Consider the following 22887-nt stretch of genomic DNA (forward strand, 5'->3'; position numbering starts at 1 on the left):
AGAGAAAGAGAAAGAGAAAGAGAAAGAGAAAGAGAAAGAGAAAGAGAAAGAGAAAGAGAAAGAGAGAAAGAAAGAAGATGTGAGTAGATTGATATCAACTTTGTTCCAGTGACAAAATTTTTTCTATACATTGACCGAAATTGTGTCAAACTAGGGTGTTTCTCCAGCCATGGTGAGATAGCACTGAAGTTCTTCTGTTCTTCTTCTCAGGCTTCTTACTCAACACAGTGTTGTTCATTTTTCTTTTAATGCAAGAAGAAGAACCTGCTGGTAAAACGAAGAACTAAAAAAAAAAAAATGTATTTTTTACATAGTATATAAATCACCAAAGGAACTCAGTGTTATAGTACTGAGTAATGGCAATATTCAGTAGGAGAGGTGCAGAGGACGTGCACAAAACTGTTAGGACAAATCCTGAATTTTGAATGAAGTTGTGTGTTCAGTAACATGTTTCTTTTTATTGATTCTGTTGAGAATATGTATTTGCCTGTCATTTAAATCGAGACTTTCTACTTTTTGTTTGCATATTGTTTCTTTACCAGGACTCTTGTCTCTTAATCCAACAGAAATAACAGTAGTAGGTAGACTGTCAGTTTCTGTCAGATGTCATCCAGCTTTAGCGAAAGGTGAATAAAATTTTAAAGGTGAGGTGTATTTTAAAAATACATGCTGTGATATGTAAAGTAATCACTAAAACACAAGTTCATGGAGGAGCTTCTGATAACTTATTTCATGATTCTTATCTAGGGAAGAAGATCCCAAACAGGGAGATACAGGTGGGGGACCAAGCTAGTAAGTTTGCAGAGTACCAGTGCCTCCTAGGAAATGAAAATAAAGCAGTATGAGTTCTAGACTTCTGAAGTGCAAACGTTTCTAATGTGCACTTCAAATGCTCTAAAATGCTTGACAACTATTTAATAAGTGCATGTTTTTCATTTTTATCTGTCATATATAGTAATGTCAACGGCTGCAAAAAGAGTTTTGAATTACGTAGGTAGTTAGGCATGAAGGAAAGAATTTCTGAAGTGCATTTCTCACTGGAGCAGAGTGCAAGGATGTTCTAACACAAATTGACTGTGCAAAACAAGAGGTAGGAAATAATATATGGGAAATATGTGTTGTGGCACTGAAACCACAAATGCTGGTTGGCTAGTTATTCTTCTCTACTTGACATGGCAGAGGTTTAAACAACTGTCCACACTATGATTAGACAGAGACAATGGAATTAACATTTCTGCATAATAAACACAGTATTTCATATTTCCTATAACAAATCTACTAATGGTATTGTACAATCCCTCTTCACCTATGTCCCTATTTCCTCAGATATACATTTTTCACTGGTTTCTGTGTACCACATTTCACAGTGAGTAAGATGTGGTTGTATTTCTTAAATGAAATACACATCTGATATGGAAGAGCTGCTATGTACGTATGCAGAACTTTCTCCCTACAAAACCAGTATTTTTCCTGCAATTCTTGCAACCATATGTCTGTCAAATCACAAATATTCATAAAGGGCAAAATTAATGTAAATTTAATAGACCAGCACAAGGTTAATATCAACCTTCCCTAGTTGCAACTTCATTTCTGGATGTAGAGCTGGCTCCTTTCAGGATCATATTTCTGCAGATGAGCACAAAGTCTTGATTTTCTTTTGTGTTTGTGATCTGAGAAGTATATTCCTGTGAGCCATCTTGGAATTTGATTCTTGGCACTTCTCTTCCAAGCACTATCTAATCCTCACTTCAATACTATTTGCAGGAGTAAGAAACATATTTGTCCACAGCTGACCTTCAATGAAAGAACAAATATTATCCTCCCCTACTCATTCTGTCCAAACAATCTTTCTTTAGTTAACATATTTCATAGATTAAGCTCAAAAATTGAATGTAATCTGAAATGCCAACTTTTAGCAATTTCTAAGAGACATTCAGCATTCAAACTATTTTTTGCTTGTATGTTTAAAATCTCCATGTATTGGTCAAACTCCCAGTTTACCAAAGTTAACAATATTAAATGAAGCTATACCTATTTGCACTCAGGCCCTAGACCAGCAAAACCCGGTAGAGTTATTCTTCCAGATTTCTACTACTATACTGTTTGCATTTAGTTGAAAAGTGTCAGGGTTTATTTCTGGGCATTATTAAGAACAACTCTACTCAGGGAAGGCTAAAAACAATTACCCAATTTTATCCTACTACTTACAGGCACATAGGCACCTTGACATTTGCATGAAACATTTTAATCTTCTCCCAGACCTTTCAGCAATGGATCAAGGACCGTATATGGTCTGTCTTAGGCTGTGTGGCATTAATGACTAAAGAAGATTCTTTTATTACACTCAGTAAAGGACACACATACAGTAAATCAGAAAGCTAACTCTTTACATGATTTTCTGTAATGCATTGAAATCCTGAATGTTGGCAAGAGGTATTTTTGTCTCCTGATTACATATTCTGAAGGTTTATAGTCCGTTTCTATATAAGTCTGTTAAATTATATCTTTCATGCTTTGTTCCATATTAGGTTTCCAAAACAATCAGAAAAAAAGAAGTAACCAACAGTGGAGGAAAAAGAATAAGTTGAAAAAGAATAAGGAAAAAGAATAAGAGGAAAAAGGAAAAAGATGATGGAAAAGCAGGCTTATGACAAAAGAAAAGAACTAAAAAAGAACTGAAGTTAGGCTTGTGCAATCTAAACAAATAACGATGGATATATGATTACCTTAGATAATTAGCAACCATGGGTATACGATAACCTTATGTAAGCGTTTGAAGGGTAGAAACACAAAAGGCAAAGAACAATTGCTTATCTTGTTAAGCTTGATTGTGATGAAAAATATTCAATTTTATCTGAAAAAGTCACTAAAATTCCTGGAATTTATATTTTAAATACCATAAGAATTCTGTTTAATTGAAAATATCCTAAATTTAGTGTATTCATTCATATTGTCTGATGATCATGGATGGACTTTTATAAGACAGAATATCAATATTTATTCTGTTAAATCATAGTCTACCATGATAAATGGCATGTTCTTTTTATAGATTCCCTGTCACCTCTAATTCATCTTTATATAAAGAAAAAGAACGTTGTAAAGAAAACCTCTCTAGCAAAAGGATGGAAAGAGAATGATAGTGCTGTGTAAAATGTGTTTGATTCATATATTCAAATAATGATTTTGAAGGCATGTAGGTAAAGAACTCTCATGTTTTGGAATGAAAATGCGTGTTCTAGAACGATAAGGTTTTTTGCATCACTGAGTATAAACATGTGTTTGGTTGACCTCAGTAAACTCAAATGGATAACAGAAAAAGACTTGTTTAACAGTGATGTAGTTTTGACTACTAATAGCCATCTATGAAAAGATATTTCTTGACAACAGACCAAATTCACTGAATCGTAGAATCAATTAGGTTAGAAAAGACTTCTGAGATCATCAAGTCCAACCTATGACCAAACACCACCATGTTAACTAGACCAAGGCACTAAGTCCCACATCCAGTCTTAAACACCTCCGGGGACGGTGACTCCACCACCTCCTTGGGCAGTCCATTCATATGTCTAATCACTCTTTCTGTGAAGAAATTCTTCCTAATGTTCTACCTAAAGTTCTCCTGGCACAGCTTAAGACTGTGTCCTCTTGTCCTATCTACTGTTCCCTGGGAGAAGAGGCCAACCCCCCACCAGCTACAACCTCCTTTCAGGTAGTAGAGCGACAAGGTCACCCCTGAGCCTCCCTTTCTTCAGGCTAAACAACCTCAGCTCCCTCGGCCCTCCTCATAAGACTCATGCTCCAGACCCTTCACCAGTTTTGTTTTGTTACATAATGAGTAAGATTTCAAGATTTCAAACCTTTAAAAGAAGGGAAAAACAATCTCCTGCATTCATAGGTCTGCTTGAACATATACTTTGTTAAGTCCCATTGACTTTTCAAAAGGTCAGAAAAAATAGGATTGGATCCTGACAGTTTGAGATGTTTTCTCTGTCAAGTCTTCTTTTCTGTCTTCTAGGAATGCAGAGAAGGAAAAGAGAAAGCATTCACGTTCTACTTCTTTTCAATACCTTGAGCTATTATCATTAGACAATTTTTACTTTCAGGACTATAATACATAGTCATGTCCCAAACGTGGCTAAGAGAATTAAGGTATGCTACAAGAACTCTCTTTGTTGTAAATACTTTCTTTAATGAAATTGTTATTTTGCATGGGTTATTGCTGGGGAAGCTAATTCAAGAACATGGTTTCTTTCAGAGTTGATTATAAGAAAATCAATATAATCAATCCATAAATAAAACTACAACACTATTAGATTAATTTTTCTCTGTTTTTCAATCTCAAACACTTTTAAATCTATTCTCCTTATGCATTTACATGAATGGAACCTTTGGATGTGAGTTCATATGAGACCTCAACCTTATTTTTCTGCTTGTAGGACACTTTTTATCAATCGTTCTTTTTTTAAGATCTGCTCAGATTCAAAATCTAATTGAAAACTTGTGAGACACCGAAAGGTCACATTGTAACCTCTGAAAGATTTATTATCCTTCTCATATGAAAACAAGAAATTGGTTTTAAGACTATATGCAATTCCTAGTTTCTTTTTGGTGATCCAAATAACATATATATTTCCGTGCCACTTGTACATATCTTTATTCCAAAGTTGTGTAGAAAGAAAACCAGATAAAGAAGAGGGAAAATTAATCACTGATACACAAAAAATGAAATTTAGTTATTACAAAATGGCTATAAATATAAATCCACCACTGTTCTCTCTTCCTGGTTTGGCATCTGATGTTTCATAGTCACAGATTGGAAGGGACCTCCAGAGGTCATTTAATCCAACCTTCCCGCTCAAGTAGGGTCCTGCAGAGCATATTACTCAGCATTGGGTCCAGACAGCTTTTGAATATCTCCAGGGAAGGAGACTCCACAACCTCTCTGGGTAACCTGCTCCAGGCAACCTGCTCCAGTGTGTGGTCACCTGAACAGTAAAGAAGTTCTTCCATGTTCGGGTGCAACTTTGTGCATTCCAATTTCTGTTCATTGTCTCTTGTCCTACTGCTTAGCACCACCGAGAAAGAGCCTGACTCCATCCTTTTGGCACCCTCCCCTCATCATCTTCATAGCTCTTCTCTGGATTTGCTCCAGGACGTCCATGTCTCTTGTACTGAAGAGCCCAGAACTGGACACAGCGCTCACTAGGGCTGAGTAGAGGGGTAGGATCACCTTCCTTGACCTGCTGCCAGTGCTATTCATAATGCACTGCAGGATACCATCGACCTTCTTGGCCTGCAGGGCACACTGCTGGCTCGTGGACAACTTGTTTTCCACCAGGGCCCCAGGCCCTTCTCTGCAGAGCTGCTTTCCAGCAGGTCAGCCCCAAACCTGTGCTGGTAATCTGTTTCGAAGAAATGAAATTACTTGAAATAATTCATAAATTTGATGATGTATTGAAAGATTTTAGTCCTACTAATAAACTGTAGATCCCTCATTTCATTTCAACTAAGAGAAGTTCTTCAGTCAATTCTAGCGATGGAAAAGAGTAACTGTAGAGTCTGTTCACCTGAACTACCCAGAACTAAAGACAAAATATAATGAAAGGGAAAATATTGTTATTTTTCTTTGGGGTTTTCCCCTTTTCTGAAGCCCATACACCCGCTGGAGTAAATGACATGTCATGTAAGTGAAATTTCAGTATTAAATTCAATAAACAATGTCCCTTCAGACAAATTAAGAATGAATCACTCTGGTAGTGGAATAGATGTTTGGATGGTTTAATCCTCAGGGGCTCTCTCAAGGATAGGTGGAGGCAAATGCAAGGACTTTTTCTTTAGTGATCCATAGTCTCTTCATATTTAATCAAACCCAGGGTGAATGATGATAATCTTTCTAAACTTTCAGTTTTCAGTGAGTATTAAGGATCTATATCATGTGGAAGAAACAGAGTGATATGCTGATAAACTTGTGAACATACAGAGACTCACCAGTACTGTGAATTTCATAGAGGGCTTAGAGTCATTGCCGGTTTTGTCACCCAGGATCCTCAGTCCACTTGCCTGTACAGGGTGAAGTTCTGATCTGCTAAAAGGTGAAGGCAGATTTACCCTTTTACAGCTCTAACCAAAGACCTCTAGGATTTGAATCAGCACTACCATTTTATTACTTATTACTGTAATGAAACCTGAGAACACAACTACACACAACAGCCACAGGATACTGGGAAGTGATGGAAATTTAGCTTAGATTTATCTGAAGTTAAAACTGCTTCACAAGGCTCTTACAGCTTTTCTTCTTTCATCTTTAATTACCAACATTCTTTTGCTTTCAGCTTTTCTTAGTATTGATACAGCTTCAGCATTGCATGTTTCACAAACATCTCAGTATACTTCATGACCAGGTTTTGAAAACCACTGCGTTCTGCAGCTTGCAATTAAAAATATGTCACAATCTTAGGAGTGCTTCTTTATTTAATTGTATAGAAGATTTTGCATACTATATGAGCAATGCTTGAAATTATCTAAGAATCTATGAAGCACTGTATATTTTTAAATTGAAAAGGCATAATTTGTTTTGTTGTGCAAACCAAGAAGAGTTCAAAATTACCTCATGACATTAAATGTTCAGTAAGATCTTTATTTGGTTTCCAGTAGGAAGCAGTATGTAAGCATTCTCCTGGAGACTTCTTATATTAGTTTACTATATTCATGTTGCCAGGAAGAAAACATAATTATGTTCAGAAGTAATCAAATGAATCTGATCCTGTTCATATCTTCAGAATAGAGAAAAAAATCACCCTTTCAAACAAGTAAATGATCCAAAGAAGCACGTCAATTCTATTCTATCCAGAGCTCAGTTCTGCAACAAAATCTGATAACCTAAGATGAACTATTTAATGTTTTATTGCATTATTATTAGGAAAATACTAAATATTAATAGGAAAAATAGTTATCAAAAAATCCACATTTACACACTTTCCGTTTTCTAGATACACTAAAACTGTATAAGTATTATAGTAAATTATTTTCATTCATTAATACCTGTAGGCCTTGAACCAGAATGGGACATATAACTTCCAAATCAATGCCATGACATATGTTATGAGGGTCCCCAAAGTGAGTGTAAATAAAACACCTGCTTAATAAAAATTAAATAAATATGCATTTAAAATGAATTTTCAAAAAAGGAAAATGATTTCATCTGTTTTTTGTGAAAGTTTCTAAAATACAAAACTTCTAAATCATCTGTTAAAGCAGCTTTCTTCTAAGTTTTCAGGAATTTCTTTTTTGGGGCTGGTGGTCTATTTTTTTTTGCTGATTGTTAAAAGGACACCTTAGATTAAAAACTTTTTAGGGGACTTCTTTATGTTTGCAACCAGTAAGTCAAAAAAATACACAGAAAAAACAAATTAATCTTCTTAATGAAGCAATGAGGGTACATGCTTAACTGAACAGTGATTATTTTGCAATGTGGCTAAAAAAGGAAGTCATAAGTAGTTCCTACTTTTTATATTGTCATGAGAGTCTACTGTTAAACATAGGAAATGGGATAATCCAACAGTGATTTTAAAAGATATATTTTAAAATAATATACTATAAAAGATCTATTTGTGAGTTGAAACAAATATTTTTCTAGAACTATAATTCTAAATCTGTCTATATTTTTCTAGAACTATATTTCTAAATCAGGGTGTCTTTGCAATCAAATCACACTCCAAAGATATTTATAATTACCTTTGGTATTTTTAGAAATTCACCTAAGGATTCTGCAAGTAAGATAATAAGAAAGTATGGTGCAATTCTCTTCAAGATCAATACATTAAACTTATTTTCTTTCTGAGGAGGTTATTAATAATATTCTGTATAACTCTTACTTCTGGCAAGCTTGTGATTCTCAGCTTCCTCCTTTAAAAGCATTTCCTTTTCTTCATCTACAGCATTAAGACAGGATCTCCCACCCTGATTAACACCAGACATTAATGTAGGGTGTGACTACACTGGTCTGCTGATAGGATCACATTCTGCTCTCTATTCCAAGACACTCTTGTACTTGAAGTCATACAATTATTGTCATTACTAAAGTACTGAAGTGTGATAGCGGTGCTGGAGATGAGCTAACACAAATATTTAGCCTAGTCTCAGAAATGAGCTATCCTTGTTTATATGACATCAAGCTAACTCAAATTATTTTGCTAATTTCAAAATATCATTTAGATATACTGTAAATGCTATCTTACACAGGGATCCTACACCAGATATCATCAGAGAAGACTACTTAAAAATATGTAAAATGTGACCTGTGAGTAAGAGAGTATTCAATTTGAGATTAGCATAGCAAATTTTAAATTTAAAGCAGGATTTTACTAGTGTTACTGTACTTTAGTGAGTATATGATCCAGCAATTCTAGTTTATAGCCAACCTCTGTAGTTCATTGCCAGTCTTCCTGCAGTCCAAATCCTATTGACTTTTAGAAGAAATTTTGATTAAATGAAGTTGGTAATATTTAGACCTCGGAAGATGGCTCCTGATAAATAGAATTCTGTGAGTCTTTAATTAGAAAGAGGAAAACATCTGAAAAGAAAAAATACTAATTTAAAAAAAATATTTCAACTAATTTGAGAATCATTGATATTCCAATTAATCATGTAATCTACCCCCTTGCCTGCATGGTGAAAAGAGAATAACCAAAGAAGAGAAGGATTTATTAGGTCTCATTTCACTCCTATCACCATCTCAATGAAGATTCTTATGATGTACATTTTTTTCTTTCCCCATTTCTATGTTAAAACTTGAGACTGTCTGTCTAAAGGAAGTGCAAAGTGGAACCTACAGTGCAAGAACAGAGCAGGTAACCACATCTGTTATGCCACTCTTCCTCCATACTTGGTTATTCTCCACAGCTCACATTTACACTGATCAGCTCACTCTGAGAAACGTTATGTGTGCTAATGATTGGTCTGTGAATGACAGGATGCACACTTTATGGAAGCTCATTATTATCCATGTAGCATAGACAATGCCTGAGGAATTTTTTACACCATTTTCTGTGGCTTACCCGTAATTTACCTGAAGTCACTAACTTCGCAGAAGTGCAATAAGTAAATCCTACACAGAAACTGTTGATAAACTATTTATGGGAAGAAGGAATGTATTCCTTCTGTATGAAAGCCATGGATTATGCATCAAAATGAGTCATGGCAAAGCATTTAGGAATAGCATTGGAAAAGAGCTGCAAATGTCAGATCAAGATAAGTCACTTGGAATCCTTACAAAGAACGTGCAGAGATTCAGCAGCTATTACTTCAACCTATAAGGTTAAATGAAAGCCACAATCCCCTGAAGTTTGGCCACATCACATCATGGCCTTGTATTGAGGCTGGATTTCATCATTCCCCATCCTCTTGCAAGAGCAGCTGCACAAAGTGTGAATAAGCAGTCTCTATGTGTTGCTCATTAAGTTCACCCCCAAGGAACATATTTTATAAAGTTGAACGCGGTATCAGAAATGATTGCAGTACAAAATTTGCTTTCATTGCTATGCTAGCCAGTTCTAAGAAGTAATTTCAATCAGTGTGAGCCAGGAAATCATGAGTTCATCTCAGTTCTCACAATGACTCCTTGTGTGAATTCTAGTATGCCATTCAAATGCCAGTTTTCCAAAGGGGCCTCTCGGTTTGGCAGCTTTTCATCTTGGGTACCTACTTTCTGAGATATAGAATGAAATTCTGTTTTCGTTGTAAGTCCTTTGAAGTTTTATGTTCATAGGGGTCAAAATTGCACCCCAATAATTTTTGTTTAAGAATGCTGGATTCCCAGTCTCTATTGACTTCCTTTTGTCAGCAGGTTAGTATTTCTACAACCAGACCTTTTCTGCAGTTCAGTATTTTATTAACATTTCCACTGTGGGTTAAACAGTTACAAATAAAAACAACTCTTGTTTCCGTTTACGATAATGGAGACAAACACTAAGACTAGTAGCTGGGAAAGAACCACAATGTTGCAAGCCAAAATTATGCTCAAGGCAGGGTTTTGACTCTTTCCTCATGAGGATTCATCCCTCTAACCAAATATTTATGGATGCCTCATAGGCATTTATTGCAATTAGAAACAATTGCTGAGCTACTATCATGGATCACAACAGAACTATGGAATATTCTTCTTAGTTTCTAACCATAACTGAGTTCACAAATCCAGATTTATTTTTTTTTACACACTCCCCTTGGGTTTAACTTTCAGGCTATAATAAGTTTTAATGCAATAGCATGGGAATATGTAATATGGATTATGATTTCTTTTTCTTATGCTTTTATACAGAACTGCAGCTTCAGATCCCTGTCTTTGTGTTTCTGACTTTATAGCCATCAAGGAAATTTGTCAACACCCCAGTAGAAATGACAATGTAAACTTTATGTCCCAGGTGATTTGCTGAATAATTAGGACCTCTGCACACCAAAATCACTCAGTTCAACCTTTTAGGTGGTCGTTTTCAAACCAAATGCTGAATGTTAAATTTTGAACTTGAAGAATATTTGTTCGGGTATGTATTTGTAAACTATTCACCTTAGAACTAAAGAAAGGGTATTAAATGTGCACTGATCTAATGTACTGACTTTTTAGTTTCTCTGTGTGCTATGTACTTTCACAGAAGTGAGAAATAATTTGATGCTTCCAGCCAATGATGACCATGCCTCTGCCTGCTGCGAATCATTCTGACATAATTCAGAGGTTTTGTTTTGCAGCCTGCTTAATGAACACAGCCTTGGAACAGGAGCAAGGCAGATTAAAAGGTATTGGTGGTGCTGTGTGGTCTTGCATAATATTCTCCTGCACTATGTCTGGTTTCATTGTTGACACCAGACCCTTCATAGGTAAGGAAATGTTAGATTCTAGAAATGATTCAGGCACCTAAATTCCATAGCTGGGGTTCTTGGACTCTCAAAGCACCTTGAAAGTCTGTTCATCTCCCTAGAATCCTCAGACTGAGATAAGTGTTCTTGAAAAAGAATCACTCAAGATAAAGACAAGACTCTAGAAATTTTATCCAATAAAATTATCAAAATTACCTAAAAATTCAACCCATAAAGATGAAAAACAAATAAATAAAATGGTGGAACTAAGTTACTTACACACTGTCTTTGCATTGAGCATATATATCAGGGAACTACTTGATTTTTCTGGTTCAATTGATTGTACTTCAGATGTCCCGATACAGCAATTAGAACACACCAGCAATCATCAAGACTTGAAACGGCTTTATTCAAATTCACTAGCTTCATTCTTATCTGCTCTCTTTATGCTTATGTTTTATGCATTCTACATTTTCTTCATATTTCTGTACGTACATGTAATGCAACTTTGAATTTCTTTATCAACTTGTGCTTTCAATACAAATTAAGCAATCAAGCTGAGAAAAGAACAAGTCAACCTCACATAATATTGTTTTGATTTATAGTGGTCATAAAATATCAGTCATAATTTTAAAGCTATTTCATAAAAAATGACATTATAATCACCTTTTAGGAAAGCTTATTCACAGTGACAGAATAATGCATGAAAAGAAAATAAAACTGTTGTCTACTTGCTCGAAAAGGGATAAAAAACTTTGAGGGTCTCTCTGTAATTCCTTTGATTATTTTTTCACATAAAAAAGAGCAGAGTGAAAAATGCATAAATACAAAGATAATTTTGGGAACTAGAAAAAAATAAGGAACTAGTAGGACAAGATCATTTCTTTTTCTTCCCACACTACTTTCTGCACAAATCAGACTAGAAGACACATCTAATAGGCACCCATCAGAAATAGATTTTCTTCCCAAAAATACCGTATTGTTTCCCCCTCATCCCATTAAAATGTATGGTAAATCCTTCTCCTGAATGCTTTTTGTCAAGCTTTGAAGCATCAGTAAACAGACTAGAATTTTTTAATTTTGCTCTCTGTAAAAGATACGAATTCCTTGGAAAAGACTTACAGTGAGTCCCACCTGTATCATCTTTCCTAAAATAATATTTTAAATTGGTAGTTAAATCCCTGCCTTATGGCTGAATTTCAAAGCGATTGTGATCCAGTTTTAAGAAAAAAAGATTCAGAGATGATGATCTCACTTCTGAACTACAGTCCAGTTAAGGGATAAAGAATTAAACATCTGCTCCTTGTCTCCTTACATATCTTTTCCGAATCCATGTTTTTCATGTTATTTTAAAGTATTTTGTGATATTTGTCAGAATAATACAATCACTGTCCTTAGCAAGAAAAAATGGATTGAAAATCTTTGTGAAATCTTTTAGGCATTGTATTTCTTCATTGTTTAACCTAGTCACCTGTGTGGCAATAATGAGGTACTAAAAAGTAAGCAGATTATTGCTAAGATTTTTTTTGCACCATTTAACATCTATCTAGGTGTTAAATCCATAAAGTAAGTTTTTTTCAATAGGCTTAAGAACTCAATATATTGTAACACTTCAATTTTTTATATTTGATTCATAAAAATTCTATCTTGTTCAGCTGCATCCCAAACTCAAATCCTCTGAAGGAGTCACCCAGGACAGATTCAAAATTCATAGGATATAAATGACCTCATAATGATTAGCTGGGTGTTAAAGGAAATATATCAAAATGTATATGCTTAGGAGAGTTTATTTTTTAATAAGTTTAACAACTAATGTATGAATATCTGTTGCCTTTGGCTCTGGTGGAAAGTGTGAAAGAAAAATAAGAAAAAAAAAGCCCATACTAGAACAAAAAGAACTTGTAACAAAAAAAGAAATACTCCCAAAAATTTTGTTTATCCTATAGATCCACCAAGTGAAAGAGTAAATGTAGTTCAAGTTAGATTTTCTCAATAAGTTGTTTTTAACAGAAAATATCCAAGTGTTTGATTGAAGTTATTCTATCCTCTTTCAAGCACTTCCAGCTCAAGTAAGCTAACCTATTTTGAGTGTCACAATATCAGACTTGGACTAAAATATTTCTTGATTTGTTCTGTGGCTTAGGTCACAATCAAACTGAAATGTTCCACAACTAACATTTACTCATTATTTTGGTTTCAAATAAATTAGAAAAAATTGTGCTTTATTTTGTCAAAACAATGCATATGTACTATCTACTTAATGATATATGGAGCAGATTAGAACGTGGCAGGTATTTCCATGCATATACTCTGACTGCCAGAACAAAAGCAAAATAGGCTTCTTTGAGTTAGTATGTTGAGCATGAATACTGTATGATGGCAAGTTTTTGTCTGGAGCACATGATGCTAAGAATATAAAAATTCTTATAAGCCAGAAAACAAGCAATGTGCATGACATATTGTTTTTATAGCCATTATCTTTAGACAACAATGAAAAATTAACTTTGTGTTAATGGTAGTATTCATATTACTGCTATTTTTCTGTGAAAGGACTGACTTTTATGGATGCCTAAGGAAGCAAGGAAAATGATAGAACTAATATAAGGTTTTCTAGTTTTACTTGCAGTCCTGTGAATTAAAATATGTTTTCTTGTGGAAAATATTCAGAATTAATCAAAATAATAATGTCTAAACCTTGTTTTTGAATAGGTAGGAAGTACTCTTTTGCTCATAAGATACAAGAAATATGCAGACTGCATACACGTAATAACCTCCCTTACGACATTTTGGATTGCTTGGGTTTTACCCACCTCCTTGTATGCCTCTAGAGAGGCTAAATTCAAGCCTAAACTGCAAGCATTTGATTCTTGTTGACCTACTGGGGCCCCTAATTGGAAAAAGCAAAGAGCAGGCAGCATGGGTTTAAATTCTGTCTCATCATTCTCCTGAGTTCAAAGACAGTGTGTGGCTTGGTTCTTTTAAAGTGGAGAAGAATAGGTTATAATAATATCTACATTTAAAGCAATCAGCATAACTGACCTAATAGGATCACAGAATGATATTTTGGAAAGAACAAAACTTACTAAATTATGCATATTTTACATACATGTTTCTTATGCCCAAATTTATTTAGCTCACAAACAACTAGCAATGACAGCCAGACATACTGGTGGCAATAATCATTCCCAGTCCTGGTGAAGTAGGAAATGTGCTGTTCATCCTCTTTTCTATCCGATTTGGGTTATGCTGTCTCATTGTGCCAAGCTAGGTCCTAATGTAATCTGTCCCACCAACCTCTGTCACTCCTATAAATCAAGACTCCAGTCTGTCTGCATTTTTATTTAATCTTAACCCCTTCGTCTGGCTGGTGGAAATTATTAGTGAATTTGCTTACTTATAGGTTAAAGTACTCCACAAAGAAAAGCAGGAGATCATAGCAGGCACCAAGCCTGAAATTGTTGTACATACTAGCAAAAGGTTTTAGGCTGGTTTGACATCTTCTCCTACCTGAAAGAATAGAAAGAATCGGAGGCATTTTGCAGTGCAAGTTCACAGTGATTTGTAGTCAAGACTGCATCCCTAAAAGTCTAGATACGGTCTATGGTTACAGGTTTGAACATTGCCCAAAGAATATGTAACAATCTTCTATTCCCTCATTACTGCAAAAGATAGCAGGTCCACTGTAGTAATATTTGTTTTCATATCTGCGTTCTGCAGACTTGTACATAAGGTCTAGTTATTGCATTTAAGCAAAAAATAATCAGATATTAAAACTAGCATGTTACACTTCTGTTTTTATATTCTTTGTAGAAAGACAAATATTTCAAATAGGACAGACAAAAGTATACACAAAGAGCCAGTTTCCAAGACAAAGAAGATCAGTAGCAACATCTCTCCTGCATGCAGTGATGATTAATATTTCTGTGAAAGATTGGATGGTTTTCTAAATATATATTGAGGAATTTTTAGATTTTATAGAATAAGAGAATTGGAGATTAGTTGAGCTGGAAAGGACCTCTGAAAATTGTTTTGTCCAGCCCCTCCTGCTCAAAATAAGGTCACCTTCAGCAAGTTGTTTATGACAGTGTCTAATTAGATTTCAAATGACTCCAAGGATGCAGGCTTCATAATCTCACCAGGTAATATCTTCCAGGGTTCAATGAACTGTAAAATAAAACCTTTTTTCATATAGTCAAGTGGAATTTCCTGTATTTCAGGTTGTGACTATTACTTCTTATCCTGTCACAGAACACCACTGAAAAGAGCCTGACTGTATCTTTATTTCCCTCCCACTCTTCAAATATTGTTCACACTGCTAAGATAATCCCTTGAGGTTTTTTTCTCGAGGCTGAACAGTCTCAGTTCTCTAAACCTGTCCATGTTTGACAGATGTTCCCAACTTGGTGGATTTCCAGCTCTTTGTTGGTCCAGCTCTGGTATATCCATGTCTCTCCTGTGCTGGGGAACAGCACTCCAGATGGGACATCACCACTGATGAGTGAAGAGGAAGGATCACCTCCCTCAACTTGCTGGCAACGCTTTTCCTGTGCACTCCAGGATGCTGTTGACCTTCCTTGACACAAGGGTCCGCTGCTGGTTCATGGTCAGTTTGTTGCCCATCAGGACCCCTGGATGCTCTCTGTCAAGGTACTTTCTAGTCAATTGGCTTCAGTCTGTGCTGGGGCATGGGATTATTCCTCCCCAGGTGCAGGACTTTGCATTTTCGCTTGTCAAAGTTCATGAGGTTCAGCTCCAAATGGGCTTTGACTTTCCTAACCCCTTCCCTGCACACCTGAAAAGCATCACAACATTCCTCCTCTGCTACATGCCTATTCTTCCATCTCTTGTACTTTGATTTTTTTTTTTAGTATATGAGTTAGGAGCTCTTTGGTTATTCATACATTTGTCCTGCCAACTTTGCTTGACTTCTGGCATGTTGGAATAGGCAGTTCTTGAGCTTGGAGGAGGTAGTCCTTGAAACTCAATGAAGATTTATGATCTTCTGTCATGTATTCAGTAAAACATTAATCTGGTCTACACTGCTTCTTCAAGAGAGAGGAAGACAGACTACTCTGTTAGTGACACCTCATAAGATGGTTCATAAGATACATGTTCTTTCCCTACCATCTCTTAACAAAATGACAACAGACCTTACCACTTTTGTAACTGTAAAATAGCTCAGTATCTACATTTTAGGTGCCAAAACCAAAGAAAATTACTAATTAGAAATTACCAATTAGATTTTCAGTGTGATAGACTAGATGTGTTTGTAGAGTTTATAGGTAAAATTATGTTTCTCTACCTGTTTCCATAGAAAAATAAGCCAGGCTGGAAGGAGAAAAAAGGCCCACACTGATTGTGAGATAGTCAAAGCGTGCATTAAAAAACTGTCTGAATAGCCAAGTCCAAAGAGTGATGGTAAATGTAGTTATATCCAGTAGGGAACTAGTTGTAAATGGTGCCCCCCAGGGCTCAATGTTGGCACCAGTCCTATTTAATAACTTTATAGACTATCTTTATGAGGGGATCAAGTGCCCCCTCAGTAAGCTCAAAGACAACATCAAGTTGGGGGGAAGTGTTAATCTGCTGGAGAGTAGAAAGGTTCTGAAGAGGGATCTGGACAGGTTGGATCAATGGGCCAAGGCCAATTGTATGAGGTCCAGGTCCTGCACAGGCTTGGAGCAGAGTGGATAGAAAGCTGCCTGCTGGAAAAGGAACTGTGGTTACTAGTTGAAAGCTGACTGAACACGAGCCAGCAGTGTGCCCATGTGGTCAAGAAGGCCAATGGCATCCTGGCTTGTATTAGAAATAGTGTGGCCAGCAGGACCAGGGCAGCGATTGTCCCCCTGTACTTGGCACTGGTCAGACTGCACCTTTAATCCAGTGTCCAGTTCTGGGCACCTCACATCAAGAAGGATATTGAGGTGCTGGAGTGAGTCCAGAGAAGGGCAACGAAGCTGGTGAAGGGTCTGGAGCACAACTCTTACAAGGAGTGGCTGAGTGAGCTGGGGGTGTTTAGCCTGGAGAAAAGGAGTCTCAAGGGGGACCTTATTGCTCTCTACAATGACCTGAAAGAAGGATGTAACCAAGTGGGGGTTGGTCTCTTCTCCCAAGTAACAAGTCATAGGACAAGAGGGAATGGCCTCAAGGTGCACAAGGGGAGGTTTACGTTGGATTTTAGGAGAAAATTCTTCACCAAAAGGATTGTCTAGCATTGGAACAGACCACCCAGGAAAGTAGTTGCTTCACCCTCCCTGAAGATATTTCAAAGATATGTAGATGTTGGACTTAGGGACATGGTTTATTAGTAGACTTGGCAGTGTTCGGTTAAGAGCTGGAGAATCAATGATCTCAAATGTCCTTTCCAACCTAAATGATTTTTATGATTCTGTGACTACAGAAGGTGGTTTGCCATTCAGGTTTGAGTATTTAGTAATATTCTGCTGATATGCTCACTGAGAGTTATGTACCAATATCTCCTTAGTAAGGTCACTCTCAGCAAGTGCAGAGAATTCAATGATCTTGTTACCATTTCAAAAAGCACTGCTCAGTATATTTTATTAGTGAAAGAAATTTATATGTGTTCTTCCATGAAATTAAGCTGTTTATCTATAGTTACTAAAAAATGGTTGTTATCAACATGGATAAAATTTGGATGGTAAAAATCTCAGAAGTATCTACAATCTATATTTTTCCAGCTATATTTTTGCTTCTTCTATACAGCATAGTGGAAGTAGGCATTAATGAGCACTGATACTGAAAAGTCTATATGAAGCTTTTTATGGAGGTTTCCAAGATTCAAAACTTGTTAGGTTGGTTTGACAAACTTATTCTAAAAGATTTCTTTTATAAATACCACTAGCCTCAGGCAGGGTAAAATTTGACAACAATCTCTTTCCCTGATGTGTTAACATTTTTCCTGTGATAGAGAGCAATTGACGGGTTTTATCTCATTTTGTTGCCTGTAAGAGCAGGAAACTAAATCCAGTAATTCAAGAGATCTTTTTTAATACCATGTTTCTTTCAATTGGAACTTGTAGGTACAGGATTTTCTTAAAAAATCTATCAGATGGAAGTGAAGGTTAAAGAGATGAAATAGATCACTTGCTCCATTTATCTATTAGGACAGTATTGGTCTTTTGAATATTCTCCCTTTTATTTTGTTCAGTGCAGTTTTAAAAATCTCAAGTGTCAGAGGTTCCAGCACCTCTCTTAAAAGACCAACTTGCAGGAAAATAGGTCTTATGATAGGACGTCTCTCTGGCTACATCCATGCCTTTTATCAGTACTGTATCAGTACAGTAGTCATTGGTAACTCCTGTCTAAGTTGAGGAACTATTCAGAATAAAAGCAACCTTTTGCTCAATACCGGTAGTTAAGAGACACAAAAAACTACAACAGCAAGGGTCTCAAGCAAGGTGTCTGGTGTTCAGAAAACTTACAAGTTCTCTAGACTTACTTGAACAAAAAATTTTTACTGATTGTGGAGGACTGAGCTCAATGACCTAGCTGATTCTTATACTCAACACATTTGTGCAATGTCAGAATGCTGAACTCCAGCATTTATAATGGTTAGTATTTTTGACTGATGCCAATACCTAATGTCTCTGTGTCTGCCCAATCCTGCATTTCTGAGGAGTCCTGGATTGCCCCCTCTCCTGCTGGTTGATCTGTCTCAGTCAGACCCCAGTTTGAAACCATATGCTTATTCACTCACAGGTATCACTTCTTCACACACTTTGTTCCCTGCATGCCTAAATGGTTTTCCAATCTACTTTGATTATTTGCACAGTGAAAATTAACAAGCCCCCAAAGACACCACTTACAAGTCATAGGTGAGTCTTTTGACTTTCCATGAAAGAGCTATCCTGAAGTGTTATGTCAATGGTGATCTTTCCATTATCTTTCAAAGCTCACTAAAACAGCCTCTTCCCATGAATGTGGAGTCATTTCAATCCTTTTATGTAGAAGATGTTGAATTGTAATGCAATGTTGTATTGGGTCTGGCTGGGATGGAGTTCATTTCCCCATAGCAGCCCTCACACTGCTGTGCTTTGCATTGGTAGCTAGAAGGGTTGTTGATAACCCACCAGTATTTTGGCTGCTGCTGAGCACAGCATCAGTGCTGTAACATTCCTTCTGGGAGGGGACACAAGCAGGCCAGCTGACCCAAACTAACCAGATATTCCATACCATATGACATCAGCTCAGATATAAAAGGTAAGGAAAGGAGCAGGAAAGGGAGCACTCATTATCTCCAATGGCTGCCTGCTAAGGAACCATTACATGTGCTGAAGTCCTGCTGCTCGGAAGTGGCCGCCCATCACTGCTCAGGGAAACAGAGACTAAACCTTATTATCTTTCACTTAGCTTTTGCGCGCACAAGTTTTTGCTTTGCTTTTGCTTTAATAAACTGCTTTATCCATACCCACGAGTTGTTTTCCACCTTACTTTCTCCACTGTCCAGCTTGGAAGGGGAGTGATAGGGCGGTTGAGTGGACACCTGGCGTCCAGTCAAGGTCAACCCACCACAAATGTGATTACTACAAATCTACAAGCTCCTGTGAAGATAGAGATAGTAAATCTAAAGAGATGGAAACATCCAAATGGAGCTGAATATTACCTCAAACTTTATAACTGCCTGTGACCATTTCTAAATAAGGTACAAGTGAGAACACCTTGACTATCAAAATGTGGATGATTTCAAATTATTTCTTTAAAAAAAAGTCTAATAATATCAAAACAACTTTTTTATGCATGCCTACCTTTGTTTGCCTCACTATTCTCAGAACTTATAATTTTAAATCCATTTTCCTTGGAATTACTATATAATTATATAGCAATCAGCTTACAGTGTTCAAAGTGTTTTACACTTCAATGATCTAGGTCTTCCAGTCTGTTCTGAGTCATATATAAATATCATGATCACAATTGGAACTGATGGAGAAGCTGAGATGCTGAAAAATCATTTAAAACTCGTCTCCAGGCTCAGTTCAGAATAATATTCACAATATATCTAAATCATATAGAAGTGTCCTGGGATACCTGCATCTCTCCAGCAAGTGAGGTTCACAAATGGAAATAATATAGTCATATCAATTATGGTTCTGGGACTTGAGCTATTATTTCTAGGCTTTGCTCTCTGTTATGTCCACATCCTAGTTAGGTGTCTGTAATATTGCTCTGCACTACAGCACTGTAGCTGGACCCTCAGATAGGCCCTTAAGACTCTTTCTAGCTCTAAGTTCTACTTATGGCAGCAGGGACTGAATGCCATTGTGAAATGTGGTACTTATTCAAGTAGTTCTCTTTCAAAATAAGCCAATGAAATAAGTTTTTTTTCAGATATCTTGTACTCCAGTGGATTTGTATATAATTTCTTTTACTGACATCTTTATAATATCAATTTTTTATCATCGTTTCTTCTTATTTTTTCTTTTGTCATAGTTTTCTTACAGAAAATGACATTTTTTAATATCTTTGCTACAGAATGCAGTCATTAAGAACTAATTGAAAACCTGTTAAAGGCACTTTGCTGTCAGAAAAATTAATTTACAGCAATATAGACGAATGGCCTATCAGTATAGTACATAAATATGTTTCATACTGCACATTTTCCTGAGCAGCCTTCTTCATAATATCATAGAATTATATATATATATTTATGGGTGTAAAGATGGTTATATTCAAGCCAGTGCCAAATTTTTAAGTGTTGCTGCCCTTATTTTATGGTATTATATTCTTCATTTCATAGCAAGAGAATGACAAATTTCAGAAATGTTTTTGTGTGAACTTGAAAAATCAATATAATAAAGATGAAAGCATACACATACACAAAGTAATAAAGTTACTAAGAGACTTTATAGAGAACATATATCTCAGATAATCTTTAAACTAATTAAAAGAGTGAAGGTTATCACACATGAAGGGTGAGATTCACCCAGGTTAAAACACATATATATACTAAAATTTCCCTTTGTAACTATGTGTAAACTAGATTTCTAAACTTATGAGACAGTCATTGTAAATTTACAGCTTAATTCATAGCTGCTTAGTGTCATTTCAGAAGCCCATGCTTCCACAATTCCAGAAAAATGAGTGACAGGAGGTTCAGCTGGTGCAGAAAAAATCAGTTTATTCTACAATATATATGCCTGGAACCATCATGTTTTCCTATGCTACAGTAAGTCAAGCTAGATAGTTCTCCATATTCATATCCATTTAGATATCGAAAAACAAAAAAACAACAACAACAAAAAAGTGAATTCCTGCACATATCAACCAGAAAGTAAAAATCAAGGTGCTATCTATTAACATCAAGAAAATAAGCATCTATAACATGTAAGTAGAGGGCAGTGAGAAAGGAATACTATTTATGCCCTTAGCTGATGTTTCTTTTAATGAAGGTGACTTCACACTGCTGCACCTTAAACCAGATTAGAAATCACTTTAACTAGTTTATATTCTAATTAATTTTTGTATGAAGTGCAAATGAAAATAAATTGTGTAATGATAGTCTTCCTTATCACTTGAGAAATAACTGATAACATTTTTATTTAAATCAGAGAGTCTCACTTAGGATTTTGTCTTTCGCATGTTTACTTCCTCTCTTTATAAAAGTCTCTCCTTTATTTTTCTTTTAGTAGGACTTGTCCCTCTCAGTCAAAAGTATTATTCCTGTAGTACGCTGACAGGCATTTTCACAGCTGAAAGTACTAGATGCTTCAGAGGAAAGTGCAAAAGACATTGCAAAGGGCAGAGAATCATCCTCCCTAGTGAAATCTTTGCCAAATCTTATGTCATGCTCACGAGATTATTTGCCTTGCAAATCTTGTTCTTCAGTGCTTTCTAATTATAACTCTTCTTATTTATATATATATATATATATACATAGATATTGACTTGCTGGATATAGCACAGATCTTAACTGTGACATTAAATAGTAATTCATGTCACTGGCTAGTTCTGTAGTGTGTGAAAAATACGCTTTATTTCAGCAGTTTGAGACAGTCCTGCTTTACACACCATGCGAGGTATTACGTTCTTTCATTTAAGATAGAAACCCTAGAAACTACTAATCTACCATACATAATTTTGTGTTTTTCTCATATACAAGAAGCAAGCAGACATTTCTCTGCAGCCCTGTTGTATATTGAGTTGCTGACTGGAGATTTTATGCCCTATCATTTTAATAACTCTGTTGAGATACCTAAAGTAGACTTCAGGAGCTATCAGCCCATATAACAAAACTTCTAAAAATTACTTGAAACTAGATTTCTTCTACAGTATTAAGTGACAAGAGCCACAGGACTTCCCAAATCCTAAACTTTATAAACCAATATCAACCACCAGAGATGAAACTAGAACGAGAGTGGTGGGAGTTGTCATAGGTTGAAACTACTCCGTCATCTGGGAAACCCAGTAGGTGTAATCTCTTTGGACTTTGGCAAAGCTTTTGATACTGTGTCTCACAATATCCTTCTGGATAAAATGTCCAGCACACAGCTGAATAACTGTGTTACACGATAAGTGAGTAGCTGGCCCACAGGTTGGGTACAAAGAATTATAGTGAATGGGGTAACATCAGGCCAGTGTCAAGTCACTTGTGGGGTTCTGAAGGGTTCTAACTTAGGCCCAGCTCTCTTCAACATCTTCATAAATGACTTGGATGTGGGACTGGAACAGGGTCCCCGGGGAAGTGGTCACAGCACCAAGCGTGACAGATTTCAAGAAGCGCTTGGACAATCCTCCAGGCACATGGTGTGACTCTTGAGGTGTCCTGCACAGTGCTGGGAGTTGGACTTGATCCTAATGGCTCATTTCCAACTCAGCATATTCTATGATTCTCTGATTTGATTGTGTGAGCAAAAATCAAATAAGGATCTAAATTATTTATTAAAATGTTGGCATTGCATGGCAAACTGGCAATCAGTGAGCTATACAATTTGGCTATTTATTGTAAACTGCAGATGACTGACAATACTGAATGCTCACAAAAGGTTAATAAACTGTTAAATATACCTAAACAACCTTTTGTTA

Source organism: Neopelma chrysocephalum, unplaced genomic scaffold (genome assembly GCF_003984885.1).
Source record: "Neopelma chrysocephalum unplaced genomic scaffold, ASM398488v2 Primary Assembly neopelma1_24, whole genome shotgun sequence".
Lineage (NCBI taxonomy): Eukaryota > Metazoa > Chordata > Aves > Passeriformes > Pipridae > Neopelma > Neopelma chrysocephalum.